The sequence below is a fragment of the Crocodylus porosus genome, unplaced genomic scaffold (assembly GCF_001723895.1).
Source record: "Crocodylus porosus isolate Cpor-Errol unplaced genomic scaffold, CroPor_comp1, whole genome shotgun sequence".
Lineage (NCBI taxonomy): Eukaryota > Metazoa > Chordata > Crocodylia > Crocodylidae > Crocodylus > Crocodylus porosus.
The window spans coordinates 25,764,068-25,784,568 of record NW_017728950.1 but is presented as its reverse complement, the minus strand read 5'-3'; the positions used below and the strand labels follow the sequence as shown (position 1 = coordinate 25,784,568).

The 20,501-nt window shown below is 45.0% G+C and overlaps 1 protein-coding gene across 1 annotated transcript in view; it reads left to right on the top strand.

The window, feature by feature from the left end:
- The first annotated feature begins 368 nt into the window (after positions 1–368).
- ABCA1 (ATP binding cassette subfamily A member 1) overlaps positions 369–20,501 on the top strand; it is a 116,210-nt gene continuing 96,077 nt past the window's right edge. Inside the window, exon 1 of the mRNA XM_019554993.1 lies at positions 369–471. The gene's annotated coding sequence lies outside the window, so the exon portion shown is untranslated. The remainder of the gene's footprint in view (positions 472–20,501) is intronic.

The window sequence follows — 20,501 nt, the reverse complement described above, 5'->3', positions numbered from 1 at the left end:
AGGTCAATGCATGGAGTGGATGGAGCACGCTCCGGTTCCACCACCCAATACCAAAAAGAATCTGCTCAAGATAGACCTCCTATGGAGGACATATCAGAGACAATTACCCTGGGGAGCTCGCCTACGTGGTCACGCTGCTTCCCCTGCCAGGTATCCCTCCACTACCTGCTACCCAGAGGGCTCGCCGCCTGCGGGGCGGGAGAGGCTGCCGAGCCGCCGGCCCCGCTCGCCTGCCTGCCCCGGCCCCTTTAAGAGGGCGGCGCGGCTCCACGTGCTCCGCCTGAGTGACGGCTCAGTATAAACAGCGCGGGAGGCAGCCGGGCTTGACCGGTAATAACCTCTCAGCGAGGCAATAAAGGCAGCCGGGGTCGAGCGCGGAGCTGCGGCGGCAGTAGCAGAAGCAGACGTCGTGGTCGGGGCACGCGGGACTTGCGCTGGGCAGCGGGGAGCCCGCCAGCACGGGGCGCGCAGGTAGGGCTGAGCCCTCTCCCCCCGCCTCGCCCCGCTCCGACCCTCCTCGCCCCCTTCTCGGCGGGAATAGTGTCTCCTTTCTTAAACCCCGCCAAACAAAGCAGGAGGGAGGCTTGCTGCTGCGGGGTGCCCGGCGAGGTGTGTGGCGGGTGCTGCCCCGCGAGGCGCCTCCAGCCGGGGCTGTTGCGCGGGGCGGCGGCGCTGCCCGAGAGTAGCAACCCTGGCCGCGAGCGGCGCCTCCGCGGGAAACGACTGCGAGCCCGAGGAGCGGTGTTTGTGACTGAAGAGGAGAAGAAAGAGATGGGGTTTGAGTAGCTGGAGGTCCTGTTCTCGTTTCCCTTCCCCTTGCTGCCGAGTCGGGAGCAGTCCCCACGAGGATGTTTTCACAGAATAAAGGAAACTTTTTGGGGGGGAAGGAGAAAAAAAGTTTTTTTTGTGTTTGTTTGCCCCCCCCCCCCGTTCTGTTTTCTCTCTTTATGAATTTTTCACCTCAATGTATCCATGGGCAACATAGACTTTGCTTTCCCTGTGTTTCTTCCTTCTTTGAGGAATGCCGACACCTAATGGGCCGGGGTCTGGTCTCCCACTTGCGCCATGTAAATCCATTAAAATAAATGGCACGGCTCCCGGTCTACAGGCACATAGGATTATGATCATTCATATCCTTGCTGTGGGTTTAACACCACAGTATATCTTCTGTTTTTACATTGCAGCCTATTATAGAGCTGCCTTGCAACCTGTCATTAGCCTATTATGAGTGCTCCTGTTTTATTTTGGCAGTGTCATGTCTTACATACCTAAAAATATTTAAGGGGGGAAAAAAGCAAAGGGATACAGGAATGCAGCCTAAACTCTAATATTCGTTCCTCCACAAAACAAAAAATATCTTTTAAAGTTTTCACGCAGATTTCCATCTTCCTTTATTTTTTAGTCCTATAAACGAACTTTTCTAAACTTTGAGTTTAATTTCTTTTAAGTATCTTAGACTGAGAATAGTTTTCCCTGCAAAGAACCACCCTCCTAGATGCTTGTATATAGTTTATTTTGGGTGGACCTTCAGTTGGTGTGAATCGGTATCTGTAACTGCGCTGAAGGCAGGACTGAAGCATCTGCTTATGCACTTTGCTGCATTGGGCTGATACGGGAGCTGAGCTTGCTCAAACATGTGGCCATGTTAACAAATCCAAATACTGGATTCCAAATCATAACTGACTGACCCCTGTACGAATTCAATTTTTGAATGGGGGCAGCCGGGATAAAAAAGGAGATATTGACTCCAAATATTGCAAGTGCTTGACTCTTACTGCCTATTTTGCCTTTTTTTTTTTTAATTAAATTAAAAAGTGACCAGCGGTATATGATGAGATCCGACAAGGATTATTATTGCCTACTTTTAGGGACTTTGTCTACCACATTATTGGAATGACATGTAACGGCAACTACACAAACTCTGCATGCTTTGCTCCTGACTATAAAGAGCCAAGCCCTGGTGCCTTTACTTGCACCAAGTGACACTTTATCTCACTTTATCCTGCTTCAATGGGGCTCTGTGGGGAAGGAAATCTAGTTTTTGTTTTTTGCGTTTTAAACCAAAGTTTTGTTTGCTCTGCAACCATTTTAATGGTGAGGGTGTTTGCCGGTAGTAGGGCCACTTTTGGTTCTAGACACTTGGATTTGGAATTAGTTTTGGCTAATTTGGGCAAAGTGGCCCTACTACCAGCAAACATCCTCCACCCACACCTGGGGCTTCAGATGTTTCCAAAACCTTTGGCGGGCATTGGTTTGGATGCCCCCAAGTTTTGCTTTCCCGTAGCCATAAGGCCGTTGGAGCGAACAAAGGAGGAGACTGCCATTTCCATAAACTGGGCTGAAAGCCGTTGTACCTCAGCAGGTCCTGAACCATGCCAGAAGAGCAGTTCAGGAAAACTGCCTTCTTGGACACAGATGCATGGTATTCTCCCTGCCAGGTTAAGAAGGCACCTTCAGGTTATTTAACATTGGAGCAGCTAACTAATGGATGCTGTATATTCCCTGCCACTTGGAGTCTTTACAATGAGACTCATTGTCTGTTTCTGAAAGGTGTGCTTGGGTTCAGCCAGCAATTTTTTGGGTCTGAAGCAGATCTTGCTGGGTGAAATCTCTTGGTGGGACACAGGCGATCAATGACAGATCATTCTGGGCATGCCCCTACTTACTACTTACAGACTGTGTTATGGAGTGCTGTAGTAAGCATGTTGTACCCCCTCAGCATTTTCTGAGCCCCCAAATGATGTGAGGAATCGGTGCTGGGCATACTCCTGTTAGCATGTCTGTGATGGAGAACAAACTGGTGCTTGCCCTGTGTTGTTCTGAGGTGGATCCAGTTCTATCTGTTTCCATATCTGGTGGCCATAGATCCTACAGAGCTTCTTATGAATTAAATGTCTTTTTTTATCTGCACTGTGTCCTACATATGAAATTAACACCCCGAGAGATCTTTGCATTTACAGAAAGTCAGGGTAGCCCCATTTGTACCCTGCAAAGTTTTCAGATGGGACTTGATGTTAAATAATGAAATATTAAATAATGACTTCTTCTCTTTAGCTACCTGATAAAATTGGGTGTCTTGGAAAAAAGTATCTAAATGCTTGTTTGCACTACTACAGAAACCACTGCTAAGGATGAGTTTCTAGTGGCACAAATGATTGCCTCAGTGCTACTGTCCTGATCCTCATTTATATGAGGGCCTCAGTAGAAACAGATCTTACCTTGTATGTTTTCCAAGTTATTTCACCTTTCCAATAGTTCTTTAATTGAACTTTGCCTTGCTTAACCTATCTTGCTTCCTCAACCAAGAAGCAGATCCTAGGTGTATGTGCGTGAGACAAAAGTCCACAAAGACCCAACAGCCGATTCTGCAGTCTCAACTCGGCAAAGTTCCTATTGATGCTTTTGCAGAGGGGTTTACAGACTAAGAACTAATGCCCAGGCTTTGTTCTCATTTACCCCAGTGCAAATCTGAAGAAGCTGTGTTGATTTCAAAGGTATTTTAGATTGACTGAGAATAATCTAATCATGAGTGCAAGATTAGATCTTGAGTGAATTGTATGCAACGGAAGTGACTTCAATGGTGCATCTCCCCTCTGCTATGTGTGCGATGCCACAGACATCAGTGAGCGCATCTGGCCGTGACTGATAGCAAGATTTTTGTTCTAGGGAGGGATCGGAAAAGGTCTAGTTTTATCTCTTCTCATTGTGTTGTGATAGGCTCAGACCCTTCGTAACTTTGCTCACACTGTAAAGAATGTCAAATGGCTGCATGAGACTGAAGTGTCAACAGGGTGTGAATCTCACTTGGGAAGAAGAAAGGTGCCTGTAGGGTGTGTATTGGCCCGCATGCCAGGGTATCGGGACCATTGTTTTGGCACTCTGATGTGAGTGGCAGCAGAATCCAGCCTGGGTGTTTTACTTTAATGCCAAATTCCCTTTCTTATCTTAGTCTAACTGAGGAAGATGTGTGTATGGGGAGGGGGCGTGTTCTGATTTTTCCCTGGGTATAAATGTATAAATTGCTGGAATTCTGTCAATGTCAAAAGAATGCTGCCAATTTACATCTTCTGAGAATTTGGCTCTGGAGCATGTATTTTGTGTGTTAAGTACCTAACATTAACACATTTGTAATGCTGAGTGTTATAACATGCATTGCAAGTATACGCAGGAGATTCTTAGAGAGACTGCAAAAATAGGAGAGATGAGCCGCAACAGTTCATGTAAAAATCACATATCTGACTTGAGCCAAGTTTCTCAACCTCAGTAAAATTTTCTTCACTGCACAGTAAGTCCTATGAAAATGTTAAGTGGTGAAAGAATATTAGTGTTGCTAGGTTCAGGGTATTGATTTGAGTATAGATTAAACATAGATTTTTCTTTTAATAAAAAGAAAACGGCTAAAATACAGCTTTTTTTTTTTTTGAACATTTGTCATTGGATAAAAACATTCTTGCCTTAAGGGCTGAGGGAGACAGGGTAGGATGGAAAACTGGTGATGCAGCTCTTCTGACAGAACAGCCTAACATCATGGAAAAATAAAGAATACCTCAGAACATTATTCTCTGGTATATTAGGGTAAAAGCTTGATCAAAGGTTGTATTAAGAATGGACATTATAGTCCACAGTTTCAGTAGCTCGAATGTGGATATTTGTGGTGACTTTTTATGCCCTTCAGTTATTTCTGTAGGTGAGCTGCTCAGAATCTTAGCTCAGTCCAATAAAAGATCTTTTTTTGGATTCTTTTATATTTACTAGGGAACCGTTGGTATTAGGCAGGAAAGCAGAAGACTGGTTCTAAGATTGGTCGTCTGGCTACATAGAAACGTATATTCCCTGGGAATGAAAAAAGCCAGGGTCCCTGGCCAGAGTTCAGAGATCAGCACAAAAGAGATACGGGCTTCTTCCCTTTTTTTTTTTTCGCGTGTGCCAGAGATTACAGGAGAGTGGGTGCTGTAAGAAAGTACATGCTACCATCTGATGCCAGCTTGATTTGTAAGAAACGACCCTGGGCAGATGCTTTTAGTGAACAGTGGCCCATAGTGCGGGGAGGGAGGAAGACATCACCTTTTAAAGTACTTATTGGCAATCTTGGTGGTGGAATTGACTGAGATTCTTAGGCTCCATAGTCCATTGAATTTCAGTAGCAGAGGTGTTCTGAGCATCTGCCCGATGCCTGTCTTCCTAGGGAGGAGATCTCAATTCTGTTCTCAGCTCTGTGCCAGTTTTACCGATTGTTCTAATTCTTACCTTGTCCAAAGACTCTGTTGCATGTTCATTTTATGTGGCTCCTGGAGTATTTAACTCCTGGGTTATTAACATGTGAATTTAGTTTTAAGCACCCTTTAGGTGGCTTAAAGTTACACCACTGTAGGGCACATTTATTGGTGATTTTACCCAGCTTGTGTTACACTAATGTGTGGCCACTCTAAGTTGCACGTTGGTGTAAACCCCACTCCTTGGCATTGCCTGCCCCCAGCAGGTCCCCCACCATCTGCTCATTGCTTTTCCCTCACCCACCAGCACAGAGTGGTACCACCAGCTTGGTTCACCTTGCTATTTCCTGCCCCCATAGCCCCCTACTTGCTTGTGGCTGCTAGCACTGTCCCAGGGGAGTAGTCAGGCATCTGCCTAGCTGCTGATGCCACTCTCTGGGCTGGGCCCAGGCAGTGGCAATGGCAGCGATGGTGGTGGTAGGGGCAGCTGCTGGGCAGATGGGTTCTCCTTCCCTGCCTGCTCTCCTGGGACAGTGACAGCTGCTGTAAGTAAGCCGGGGGGACAGGATAGAGTCCTGGGCAGGGGAGACCCCTGACGGGCAGCTGGGGAGACACTAGTCCGCATCAGCCTGCTGCAGCTGCACAGCCCTAATCAGCCTGTGTCACCTGACCTCCTCTGGGTCAGGCTTGCTGTCCCCAACATCCCAGATCACCACTCCTCTGACTCCCCCTTGCCCCGCAGCTCCTTGTTTACTTTTGGCTGCTGGCACTGTCCCTGGGGAGCAGGCAAGAAAGGAGAACTAGGTCAGCCCCAAGTAAGCTGGCTGAGGAGGGGAGCCCTGAGGGGTGTGGGGAGCCAGGAACGAAAGAGAGGGGATAGGGGAAGGGAGTGGGGATTCTTTACCTTCCAGACTTCAAGGCTGCTGCTGACCTGAATGTATGAGCGCCACACTGGAGCTATACCAGCACTAATCAACATGTGAGAAGCTCAAAGTATAATAATGTGTAACAAGCCCTAAGTTTCCAGTTCTCAAAAGGGGAAATCCTGGTCACTTGATCTGTATGGAGACTTTTTTTTTTCTTTCTCCTTCTTGTCCTCTTGGTTCTTTCTTTTCTTCCAGATGCCATGTCCCACATATGACTTCTTCTTAGTCCCATTCACACATGGAAAAAATGTGGGTGCATTGCATGAGACATTTATTAGCTGGTATAAACTTTTACTTCAGCAGAGCAATGTCACTTCACCAGCTAGGAATGTCTTGTCCTCTGTAAAAGCACAGAATTAGTTTAAAAAAAAAAAAAAAAAAAAAAAGGAAGCTAGAAGGAAGAATAACACTCTTATCAGACTGGAGAGAGAGTGTGTGTGTGTGTGTGTGTGTGTCCATGTCCATGTGTGTAACAGAAACTGCAGTCTGAAATCTAAGGCGGGTATCTGAACGCATAATATACATGCATCTTTTTGTAAAGCGGTGGTATAGGCGGTCATTAAAATAGATGATCTTGCACCAGCATTTAGGATATTAAAGTTAATGGAGCAAATTCTGCTCAGTGTGGGCATTTTCAGGGAATGAACAGCTTATTGCTCTGTTCAGCCTACAGTCCTCTTTGATTGTTTTTGATGGCAAGGTGTTAAGTCCACCCCCACAATTATATTTAACAGGTATTACTTTCATTTGCCCTTTTTTGCATGTCTAACAGTCTGCCTCTGGGCCAACACACATGGGAGCTGAAAGCATGAGCCACAACAGTTAGAGAAGAAACCACATTTTGGTATTAACTGGTCCTCTGGCATAGGCCGGAAGGGGAAATGTGTGAGTTGCGCTTGCTGGCATATACGTCTTCCCCATCTGCCTGCAAGAGAGCATTAGCCATGGCAGATGTTCTAGTCATATGCATGACACATTTCTGCTGCCTCTTCTGCATAATTTTAGAAATGTTTCTTGGATTGTGTTTATAAATTCAATCCATTTACTACCCGGGACATCTCTAAGACTTCTGCTTTTGAGGCATTTAGACATGTTTTTTAGTGCTTTTCAGGTTTTCATGGCTAAGACTGAAGTAACATTAGAGTTGAAGATATTTTTGTAGCTTGGCCTGTAGGTTTTATATTTTTGAGGAACAAAGCTCATTTAATCTGGTAAATGCCACCACTGCTTTCCTGACACTTCTTCTGGAAATCCCTGCCACCTTGCATATCACTGCCAAGTTCTGTGAAAGGAATCAGAACTCGTAGTAGAGGTGATATCTTTTATTATACCAACTAGATATTTGCAAAAAAGTATTTTATTTGCAAGTTTTCAGGCACAAGCACCCTTCTTCAGGCATAGGAGAAAAGATTGTAAAAGTTCTCCTGGGGAGAAATGAAAGTTCATATTTCATAGGAGAGTTGAACATGTGGTAATATCTCCTGTTTGAAACAGTTCATTTTATGCAGATTAGGCTCAGAGAAAAGTTGGAATAGTCTGTTTACCTCAAAGTTGTTTGGTGGTAAGCAGGATGTGTTCTTATTTCTTTCTGGTTATGATGTTTCAGATTTCACAGAGGAGTATAAAAAGTTCTGTGAATGCATTCCCCTTGCATTTCCAGGCATATCCTAATGTGATGCTGGAGTTGGTGTCTGAGATTCTCTTTAGGTTTTTTAACCCTGTCTTCCTCGTGATGCTGGACAGCCTCTCCGTCTCTACATGGCTCGCACCTGAGCTGTCACTTTTTTTTGTAAGAGCTAGATCTGGAGTCAGAGCTTCTCATAAGTCTGTTGAAAACAAGCAGTAGGAAGGTGTTTTCTGATGCAATCTAGGCACTTGATGTTAATGAAATCTGTTTAATTTTAGCTATGAATCCTGCACCTTCATATAAAAAGGAGAGTGTTTCATGTTACACTTAGCACCTGCTAACTGCACTTAAAACACTAGTGTCTGAGCATTCAAGTAGTGAAGCACATGCTAAGTGCCATCATAGCGCAGTAAAGTTACACCCCCCACCCGATATGTTCAGATTGGATCAAGGGGCTCCAGTGTGGTGGGTGTGGGTAGAATGGTAGCCCCCAGCAAAGCAGTTTGTCAGGCTCCCAGCCTCTTTACTGCAATGGAGCCTTGTACTGGCAAGGCTCTGATGCTGGTAGCAGGGTGGGAACCCGGCAAGCAGTTCAGGGCTCTGGCACGGCACTGCACGGGAGTGAATTCAAGACTTCAGTGCAGTACTACAATTGATCTGTATTTAGACTGTAGTAAGCATTAACGTGCAACTGCTCAGAAAACTTTCTAAGTTTGTATTAATGTTTACTATAATCTAAATATAACATGTGCTAAGTGTAACATGTAACAATACCCTAAAAGGCATTGACTGTTGGCATATTGCAAGATGTCCATGTATTGGGTGATTTGTGATGGAGGTTATGCGAAGCATGGAGCGAGGGATTATTTTTTGCCATTTGCACTCTTCTGTGGTTATTCAAGGGTTGAAAACCTGGTTGACAAATGATGATCTGGGTGAAAGGCTAGCCTACGGAGCCCTTAACTTTTCTTCTACCACTGTTGTCTTTCTGTGTACGCTGATACTGCAGAAGTCTCTAGCTATGCCTGAAAGAAGTGTAACACCTTGCCAGCTATAAATTGTTTAAGTCCTCTGTTCTTGGTGTTCAACAGGAATGCCATTTTCCCCATCACTCCTTAGGTTTTTCTTGGTTGCATGTTTTGAAGTGTTTGAGATGTGTATCAATGGCCCCATTTGCTTTCACTTGCACTCATGAATGACCTCACTGAAGTGGTGTGGGTATAACTCGGCAAAATTTGTCTTTCATAAATTTAACTGGCAACTTTATTCTTCATACAAGTGGATCCTAAAAGTAGAACTAAAAATTTCCTTTTCATATAAAAGCATGTGGTCGTTGCTCCTTGTTACTTTGACACACGATGGTTCTTGGCATATTGGCCCCAGATGGCAAAGATCAAGGGGGAAATGATAGTGATGTTTGTTTGTACTCCACTGAATGAACTGCACAGCTAATACTGCAGTTTCAACTTGTGCCAGATACAGTTTGTATTTCAAACTCCCTTTGATATCAAAACCAGGCAGAAAACAGAAGGGTAACTTCACCCTGAAAAGCTTAACAAAAGCAGTGTTTGAGGTGCAAGACACATTGTTGCCTTCCAGACCTCTTTGTTTGAGGAACCAACCACCCCAAAATGTTGGAAATGAAAGGCATGGAGAACTAAGATAGCCCTTCCCAGACAAAGCATTGAAATGAGCTCAGCTATAACACAACGCCTTGTGTTAAATTTGAGCCAAGTTACATTTGGAAGTGGAAATGAACTCTAAGTTGAAAAGCAGGGTCCAAAATTTGATAATTTCTTGCCCCGTGTCCTCTGATTTGTATGATCACTGCTTTAGGTGCTGCTGAACGTTAGCATAGCCAGACCCTTGAAGGGTAGATTTTACAATTGCAACTTTAGGGCTAGCTTCACTGCCTATGCTTCAGCAAGTGTGATACAAAACATCTGTAAATTTACCTTGGCCCAAGCTAGCTTTATAACAGTTCAGCATTCAAAAAGTGATTCAGTGTTCAAAATTCAGTGGTGAATCTGGTCCTCAGTATGGGGGGGTTCTTGCTTTGTGTAAGCCAGTAATTCTTGATCCTTTTAGACTTGAGACACCGTCTTGGAAAATGCTATCTTAGTCAAAAAAAAAAAAAAAAAAAGAGTGTAATTACAGAAAAATAATAGAGCAATTCTTCCATTGCAAAGAACTCAGACCACAGGTCCGAATATGTTTAACACTATGGAGCCCTTTTGAAATCTCTGGATTTATCTTGCGAAATCAAGTTTACACACCTACCTGTGCTAACACAGCTGCACTGTTGAAAGGATTGCAGCATCCAGGTTTAGAATCACTAGTCTAAGAACAGAGGGTGCCTGCAGACGTGCTGTGGAGCTGCTCCGATGTACTGTAATTACAGTGTGTTGGAGCAGACTCAATTTAATTGTTCTAGCCTGCTTCCACGTCTCATGTATTGGCATCCCCACACTTCAAAATGGTGGCAGGGGTTTTTGAAATACAAAACTTGTTCCAGCCACTCAGAGAGCCCTCCCTCCCCCCACCCCTGGAGCACATGTAAAAGTGCCCAGAGTTGTTTGTGTCTCTTTCAGCACTATCTGTCAGAAAGCGGTGCGCTGTTTGGCTTTCTCAGAGAACCTGTGGTGATCGTCATTTTGAAGACTTACCAAGCTAAAAAGCGTCTTTTCCAGAGTTAGATGCCATCCTATATTAGCCCTTCTAAACATATGACTTGGGTCTCACTATCAGTCCAGAAAACTGATTTTTACTAGAACTGGCTCACCTGTTGGCCATATTGTATCGGAGGTGGTCTGTGGTCAAGGCTTATCACGGTGAATTAGGGCTGAGCATCCCTGTTATCTCAACAGGATGGATGATCACCACTGTTTCCACGTCATCCCTGTGGAGGCTAGAACGTGGAAGAAAGGTGCTTGTGCCTGAAAGCTTACAAATCAATACTTTTTTTGCAAAAATCTAGTTGGTCTAATAAAAGATATCACCCCTACCATGAGTTCTGATATAGGAAGGAAGGATTTTCAGCTACTCTGGACTCTGGATCTTTGGACATTGGCCATGGTGAATTGAATAACTTATTTGTTCTGTCTTTTTGGTCTGATTTGAACCTTGCTTTTCCTATGTTTGTTTTCCCTGAGAAGGACTAGATTTGGAAGTTTTTTTTATTTTTAGGTTGGAAAAAGGTAGGCATTTTTATTAAAATGACTGAAAGACTAGAATGCTCTCTTATTGTATTAAAATGATTACAGCTACTGGAAACAGATGAATGCGTTTCATTTTGTGTGTAATTTTGAAGTGTACATCATTTGGTGTGTATACCATGATTCATTCATACAACTTCTTGAGGTCAGATTCTGTGATATATGCAAATACAGCTTTTTTGCAAAAAGTTGGCTACTTGGTTTCTGTTCCATGGAGACTGTAGGATCACGCCTTAAGCCAGAAGAAGAATCTTTAAGGATCTTATTTGCAGTGCATGAGCTAACTGGGCATCGTCGTGCTACAAAAGCAGAACAGTGCTTGGTGAACTACGTGTTTGGGGGAAGGAGATGGCTTTTGAAATGCAGGAAATGCCATAGAAAGATGTCCCCTTATTCCTCCGCTGCCTTGCACTTGGGGCAGTTGCTTGGTCTAGGGCAAAGAGCATGTAAAACACCATTATTTTGAGTTGGTAGACCTTTACACTTTGCATGCTGGCATGAAAAATGAGCCAGGTGCAGGGCACTGCCAAACTATGCCCAGAGCATTGAATTGTATGGGTATTCTCTGTTCTCTGCATCTCTCCCTGTCCTCTGATTGCTGATTATTCAGTGGTCTTTCTCATGCTTTTAGGATAGAACCCATTAAATGATTTTATGGTGCTCATGTCCTTAAAGGGCAATTACAAGTTGAAAGGGAAAAAATATTCTGGGGTGCAAGGTTTGTCTGCCTCTGAGTTCCAGTTCAAATGTACTCCAATTTGCAAAAAAACTCTTCTTTTTTTTTAACCTAAGTACAGTCACTGCAGGTTTAATTTGGGATGTGAAATGCCAAGCGGCTGTCTTTCAGTACTGACGAAGCCTAGTAGGAGAATGATCTGGCATGCACCTAGGAAGTGACTAGAGACAAAATCCAGGTGCTTCTCACTCTAGCTTGGCAACAGTGGGTCAGTTTCCTATTCCTGTTTTACAGCTCTGACCTTTTGTCTCCTGCTGCCTTCCCCCCACCTAACATTTCATTTCAACTTGGGTCTGAGCCTGAGAATGGTACTAGCCCCGACGCATGCAACACCATCCCCATCCCCCTGCACCATCCATGCACCAAGCTACCAGACTTTCACCCTGCAAAAGGCCGAGTTGTCTTTCACCAGCTGACCTTGCATTTCTGTAATGTTGGGCTCTTGGGAAATGAAATACTACCAGGTTTACCTTGCCAGACCCTGTGAATGAGCTGTGTTTTATTCAGATCTGAGACACTGGGTCCCTAAACTGATTCTTTGATGGTTTAATCATCTTCCTATAACTTGTATGTTGTGTTGTAAACTGTTAAAGCAGTCTGAATCTTATTCCCCTTCCTTTTGTACATGTAGGGCCATCTGGGCAGCTTGTATCAACGATTGTAAATCATCAGCTCAGGATCTTGCTAACAGTGGCCAGCCAAAAGTAGTTACTGGCCACTGTAATTCACCTTTCTCCTCTTGCCTGCTGAGTCAACACTGATCTAGCTGTGCTACTAAAAAATACCCAAGTATAAACCAGCAATTTAAGATGGTCATGTTCTTGAGAGAATGTTTTGCTGAATTACTTCTGAAGACTGAGTAGGAAATTTGGGGGCTGACTTGCCTATTTGGCAAACTTCAAGGAAGCACCATTGAGCATTGGGAAATTTCGAAAGAGCTGCATTCCGGTGTCTGTGCAGAGGGGTTGATAGTGCCTTTGCATCTCTGGCTGTGGGTTCAAAGCTCACAGCTGTTGCTGAGACTGCATTACAGTACTCAGGAGTGCTGCAGTGTGTGCTGTGCTTGGGCAGGCAGTTTGAGAACTGGGTCTGTGGGTTGTATTCCCAGCTCTGCTTTCTGGTTCCTTGTGTGACTTTGGGTAAGTCACTTAAAAGAGCTACTGACAAAAGGTAGGTTAACTTGCTTCAGATTCCTCAGGTGATGCAAGAGAACAATTATGTTTCTGTTGCTGTAGAAACCTTGTTGTTCAGATGACTGACATGTTAAAAACTGGGGTCCTGTCTCTATCTCTTCTGGCTCTTCTAGAAGAGCCTGCTGAGGTGTGGTACCTAGTCCATCTGAAAACTGCTAGTATCAGAGGCTTGCTCCTCTTTAATTTCCAACCCTTTGAGCTGTTGTTGGATGCATAATGACTCCTCTCCTTTACAGTCTGCATTAATTGTGGGTTTGCAAAGCATCTTGGAATATCTTTCCAAGGGAATTAATCTCTTGGAGCAGTACAGGTGCAAGTCCGTAACTTTGTGCGTGCACTTGTCCTCAGTCACTCCCTCTTTAAGCCTGAATAGAATCAGGACTGCAACCTTCCACATCCTTTGATTTCAACTTAAGTTGCATACTCCCCTGTAACTTTCACCATTCTGTGACTGTCCAAACTGCTGGAGCTTTGATAAAGCTTTTCTCCAGCTTGATGCACCTTTAACTTCTGATTACAAGCTGCAATCGTGTCCTTGTCAAAGCCAGTGATTGTGTGGTGCAAAGTGCAAGTAATGGAGTAGGAATAAGTTCGCTTTAACTGTTGTAATCCCATTGCATTAGGAGAGCATGGCATCTGATTTTGAAGGATTCTGATAGTAGGTGGCTAAAGTAATAGGCTGTGACTTGGGAGAGCTGTAGGTCTCTCAGATTCCTCGCATGAGAGCTTAGACAGGTTATTTAATCTTTGTCTCAGTTCTTCATTTGTAAATAGGAATAGCAGCTGTCCCAAGCTTGCCTTGTCTATTCAAACTAAAATCTCTTACTAAATGGATGCGTGTTACCTAGCACAATGCAGCCCTGATCCCAATGATTGGACTGTAGATGCTGCTGTGATAAGACTTCTTCTGTCAAGGGCTCTGCCTTAGCATGGGTCTTGCAGAGCATGTGACTTTATAACATGAAGTGCCATCTGGATTTGTGTAAAAAGCACCAAATCCTGAGATGTCTTACAGACTTCTCCAAGGGCAAACTCAGTGCTTTACATAAAGGGCCAAGAATCAATGCCCCCTGGTGCAATAGATGGATGAGGGTGTATTGGAGATTGAAGCGCTGCCCCCCCCCCCCAGCCTCGCAACCTTCCCAGCAGCTCTGGCTGGGCAAACCCCACCTGGCAGCTTGCTCCATCCATCCATCTTGCAGACAACCCCAGGGGCAGAACTGGGCTGCAACAAATTAACCCTAGGGAACACAAGTTTCCTAAGGTGCTCTAAAGTGGAGTGCCTTCATCTGATGCCTCCTTTGAGGGTTAATTTGTTGAATGATCAGCCACTTTAGAAGCACTTTGCAGCTGTGAACATGTTGCAGCACAGTTGTAGAGCACTTTCAGGGGCTGATTGTGTGAAAAAAGTAACTTTTGATCTGTGCCCCAAGAAGCTTAAGTTCTGTGCTCATCTGTCTGTTCCCTCTTCTGATATGTTTGTTTGAAAAGAATGTAATTCTAGGACCTGAACCAAAGCCTGGTGAAGTCAAGCAGATGCTTTGCTTCTGACCCTCGCTGCTTATGCATGAGGGAGAATAGATAATCCACCAGACTTTTTATCTATTCGCAGCATGTGGATGGCACTGGCACTAGCAGGACAAGGCTATGCCATCCCACCCATATGCTTCTAAAGAGACCTGGCAGAGGTCTGTCTCTCAGGCTGTGAGTACTATGCTCCCTGGCCCCTCAGTCATTGGTCTCTGGATAGCTGCCAACAGTGACAGGGGATTTTTGTGATGTGGACCCTTGTCCACTGAGATGCGGTGGCATTCATCCAGTTCCATTTCATGTGGGCTGCTGAGCACTCATCACCTGGTGATGGGTTTTAGACCCAGTTGACTAGGGCTGGATTAAAATTGGCAACATATAAATTAAGGACCACCACCCTCCTGCCCCTGCCAACCCTCCAGTCCTGGTATACCAAAACATTCCAGTCACCAGGGGCTTGATACATTTGCTTTTTCTTTTTCTAGGGGAAAGGTTTCCTCCCCTCCAAAAGACAGCAAATAGCTTCATTGTTTGCAGAAAGCTTTTTTTCAAGGCTGTTGTATGTTTGCTTAATATAGACAGCAGTAATGGCAGGATGTGAAGGGGAGGGAGGGAGGAGTGGGAAGAAAAGTCAGGGATTGAGTCTCTGCTACTGCAGCTCTTTTTTTCTGTCTTAAATTCTACAAGTACAGGCTTTGTGTTTTGAGCTGGGACTGGTTTGGGTTTGGAGGCATTTTGAAGTTTTGTCTTCTGAGTAGGGAGGCAGGTTGGTACCATTAATAAATAGTGCATCATAGCTTGTCTTTTGCTATTAATGCACCTTCAGCATTAACAATAGAGGCTGTCCTCTGTTGGTTTGCTCTTCCTGTTACATACCCCTGCTCCCCTCCCTCCCTAGCATGAGCAGATGCTCATCTGCACTGAAACCACCTGTCTTCAGGCCTTGTAGAAGTGCTTGGTAGGCTAGAGACAGACTCATAGGACTGTGATGTGGTGAGCAGAATAGGAGGATGCCATGGATGTCAGCAAAGAAGTGACTAAAAAGTAGTACTTGGCATCTGTTTGCAGCTTTCTAGATGTAGGCCTTTCCTGATGCAGGGGCAAAGGAGGCCCTCACTGTGCCATGCCATTACTCTGAAACTTTGCTATCCAGATTTAGAGAGGAGCAAATGGCCTCTGACCAAGAGCAGAGATTCAGATATATTAGGGGTGGGCAATTATTTGGGTGGAAGGCCACTTACTGAGTTTCAGCAAGCCATCGAGGGCCGCATGATAGGCAGCCAGGGGCAGATAAATATTTAACTTTCTAAATTTTTTTAGGGGCCCCGCAGGCCAGATGGAATGGCCTGGTGGGTTGCATCTGGCCCACATTTTGCCCACCTGTGAGATAGATCCATGGGTTCTGTAGACTGAGACGCTTACTGATTTGGTAATGCAAGAATCAGTTCCCTGCCCCTGCTCCCTCCAGCTGAACAGAATGATCTGGGGGATATTTGGAGAACTACAGAAATGGGTCCTTCCTGAAAGTGTACATTTCTTCCCCCCCCAAGGGTGGTAAGCAGAGTTTTGTTCTCTGGATTCTCTTCAGTAATGGGTCTCCTGGATGGATTCGAAACCTGGTGTGTGTCTGCACCTTCGTAGCAGGGTGCATTTTCCCGTACCCCACACGCTGTTATTCACATTGATTGATTGCTGCTACATAATGCCACTTCATGGGGGAGGGAGGAGTTGCTACTGATCAGGACCCTTTTATGCTATGTACAGTACAACTACATTGTTCCAGTTGGTCTCTGTTCTTAAAAGCATACCACCTCTTCTACTGAGGATTTTAAGAAGTTGGGCAGAAGGTGGGGCAAGATGGCATCTTTGAGACCTGACTAGTTCAGAGATGCATGAACTTTCATAAGCCACAGCTTGCTTTGCAACACATCATAGCATCTGACTGCAAGTTAGCTGCTTGCAAAAGCTTAAGCCTCTCTCAACCAGTGAGTCTCTAAGGTGCCACATTGCCTTACTTGCTGTCCAACTTTTTGTGAGGAGGAGCCAAGGCCCTGAGAGGCACATACAAGAAGCTTGTGACAAAGCTAGAAAATTAAACCTGCTTGTGCGTGCACACACCCATTTGGACACCTCACAGGATCTTCTCATGGTGTGTGCTACCTTTTGACCTATTCCTGGAAATGCTTGCTTCCTGGGAATGGCTGAACCTACAGGACTTGCATACAGTAGTAATTACTGGGCTTGGTGCTAAGCATATATCTGGTTCTGTCCTGGAGGTTTTATTATACCTCACTTCTTGGTGAGGATAAAGATGCTTCTTGCTATTTTGTCAGGCTATAAGTGCTATATAAAAGCAAGCTGGCATGCTGTAAATTGGCAGGGTTAGAGCGTATGGTGTAACAATATCAAATGAGACCAGTAGAGAATATGGCCCATAATAGCAAATGTGAGCAAACTTTGGTTTTAGACCTGCACTCTTACTTTTTATGTTTTGTGCATTTTGGAAATGGTCGTTTGGGGCACATAATCATGGTTCACAAAATGCTTTCTTTTACTTTAATGGGGTGAGGCATATGAACCATGACTGAAACTGGCTGATTTCTCTTGGCATTGAACTTCCCCACAGAGCTGTAAAATTCATGGAGGAAAAAAAAAAAAAGCTTAAGTTTAAGTTTAAAGTGTCCCTGCTTTGCCATGTTTCAGTGTGGGGATGCTGATACACATGGCGCTAGAATCTGCTGGAGCATGGTAATTACCCTGCTCCAGCAGACTTAATCAAGTCTGCTCTGACACATTGTAATTACAGCATATTGGAGCAGCCCCAGTATATGCCCTTTGTTGCCCAATCTGTGGTGACATTTGTGACAGGCATTCCAGCAGGATGTCTGTATGTAGCTCTCAGCAGTAGGTAGATGGTTCAGAGGGATGGAAGTGGGTACACTGCACACCTGGCTTGGTACTTTGGGGTTCTGTCAGGGCCAGGCTGTGTCCCTCTTTGGGAGAGAGTGGCCATACCTGTCCTTTAACTGAAGAGTGGAAACATCCAGCTCAAGTCCCTGATGAAGTCAGCCTTTGTTGCATCTCTACCTTCCCTCCAGGCTAATTCGTCTAGTCTCCAAGGCCAGCACAATTGCATTTAGTCTGTGACATGCAGCTAGGCTCTACCAAGTAGATTGCCCTGCATGAGGAGTTATTAGCTGGGCCACACAGGCTGCTTGCAGTGGTGTGGGACACACCTTTTGGCTTTCTGTTCCTGTGGAGTAACGCAGCTACCTAGCAGTTAGCCATCACCTGGAGTGTCCTGTAAATTACAGCTCTGGTTTCTACTGTGCCTTGTTACAAGGGCCACAGGGACTTCAGCAAAGGAATATGAGGTAAATTTGGCTTTAATGGGTGCAGGATCAGTCCCTGTGGAAGAAGGGATGAAATTATTTTTTGACTTAAGTGGTAACACAGGAGGGAGGAGGCCTGACTCATGACCCACAGGCAGTGGCCATGCAGCCAGTGTTTTGAAAATGTTTATCTAATTGCGTGGGTGCTCTGCTTTCCTGGAGTCGCTTCTTTGTAATCAGGTAGCAGTCAGATTTAGTCTGTTGTATTAAAGCGCAGTGAGTAATGATCAAGCATGGGTGCTGAAGTGTATAATAAAGAAATGCTGTCAACTCCTCCCCCCCCCCAACACCAGTAGAGATGTGTGGGTGACTGGGAATAGAGAACTGAACACCTCATATTCCATTTCTTGTCTGGGTTACATTTGGTTACAGCTGGGAATATTTAATGCTGATTTGCTGCAAAGCTGCAGTGTGACCTTGCTATGACAAAAAGTAGGGCTGTAGCTGATTCTGTAGGGAGGGGTTGGGTGACTCTGCACGAGAGGTAGGGAATGCTTAGAATCTAAATGTCCCTGGGATGTTTTGCTTTGTAGGAATGAAACCTAGCCTGTGATGACATTTGGAGAGTTGATTGAGCCGCATGTTCACTAATCCTGAGACTTTAAGTACAGAAAGAACCATGGTGACCACGTGCGCTCTGGGCTCCTGCGCGGTAGCCTAGAGAAGGTTCTCGCCCAAGGAGGTTGTTTGCACCATGCCTGTGCTCTTTGGAAATGTGTAGCTTGCAAATAGGCATGCAATTTGCAGTCACAGTACTGAGACATTGGCATGGCAGACACTTATGAAAAGCATACATGTTCCCAGTTCAACAGATGTTATGGAGGGCAGTTGTATTTCAGTGTGTTTGGATAATCGGTTAGGTAGGAGTTTGATAAACGTAATACCTCTCCTATAAACATGGGGCTTGTCTACAGATAGGAACCTACCTAATTCATGGAGGTGGCCTCTGTATTTCATGGTCCCGGCATAGCATCAGCCACCACTTTTTTTTGCTGTGAAGTGAAGTGGCCTCATCCCCCTCCCTTCCCTACACTTTTGGGTTAGGGGACCTGGATGTCCTGCCCCTCCCTGGAGATTAACAGGTGGCCACCTGTCAATCTCTTCCTGTGCTCCAGGGCACCAGGGTTTGCTGCCATTTTCTGTTTGCAGCCCCACCCCCACCCCCGCTGCTGTTTTCCTGTTTTTTTGCAGGGACTGGGATTTTTTTTCTATGGGAGGCCTACCAAATTCACTGTTTCCGTAAAAGCTGCAAAACTGTGAATTGGTCTGTCCCTATCTATAGGTGGACCCTTGGTAAATTTTAATCTGAGTTAACTTGAAAAGTGGGCTAACTAGGATGTATTAACTCCCTGTATAGACAGCCTTATGGTAATTTGAGGGGCCTTATTATGGTAATTTGATTTAGCTTATTTTACTGAATAAACTAAATTGATTTTAGGGGCCACTTTAGTCTTGAATGAGACTATCCACACAAGGCTTCTACACTGTGTAGTGACTTTGTTTTTGAAGTTACACCTTTGATTAATTTGGCTTAATTTTCCTGAGTATCCTTATGTAGATCAATCCCTTCTGGATTATTAAGGCAGTGCTGGCTGAACAAAAGCACAAGAACCTGATCCTGGGTTGTCCTGCCCTTTTCATTGTCACTTGTTTTAGGCCAGATGCATATGCAATACTACCAACCAGAACCTGTTATGCTGACGAGCCTAGAATAGGGGTTGGTAGCCTTTTGGGAGTGGTGAGCCAAATTATTGCAGCTTGCACTGAAGACTAGCAACTTGGCTGCAGCTGCTTCTCCACCACCAGCTTGTCACCAAAACAGATACTGCTTCTGCGCTGCCAAATTGCTGCAGATTTTCTGCCAGTGCTGAGTTATTGCTGACATCCTGACTTTGCAGGCCGGATGGAATCACTTGGTGGGCCAGATCCAACCTGTGGGTTGTAAATTGTCAGGTCCTGGCCTAGAATACAAAACTGTTGTCACCACTGCTGTGCCAAGAATTCAGCATCTGATGAAGTGGATCTGGGCTCACGAAAGCTTCTGCATCTCTGACTGGGTTCAGGTACATCTCTGCCCTGCCTTCAGTCTGACTTCAGACTAACATGGCCAACTACCTCCCTGCATTTGGAGGCTAAAGGGGCAGGGCAAAAGTCTGTCAGTTTTACTGTGTTCAGCAAGATGGGTGTGTCTCCTTCCATTGACCCCTGCCTAGCATTTCCGTTGGAAGTGGCATTTGCTGCCTGCCACAAATTGGAGCTCGGGAGGAGTGGCGTGCCTATCTCAATGCCAGTGCTTGGCTATTAAAACCTACGTGGAAGGCAACACTAAAACAAAACAAAGTTGCTCCTAGGAGCACCACAGGGTTGCATACAAATCAAAGGACCTTCCAAGCAGCTTTGCTGTGACTAGAGCAGTCTTGTTTCCTAGTTTCTGTGCCTGCAAACTTGTTGATCAGGAGAAAAATTGGGGAAAATTGTTCTCCCAGGGATGTCATCCTACTAAGCTTAGGAACCTTGAGGTAATAGATGCTTCGGGTCAAAGTCAGAACTTGGTTACATCTGTTGGAATTAGCAGGATTCCATATCCTCGTCTTCTCCTCCCTAACACTTACTTCCCCCTGTTTTCTCCCCCCAGCCAGCCTGCAGCAGTTGGCAACTGGATTCTACAA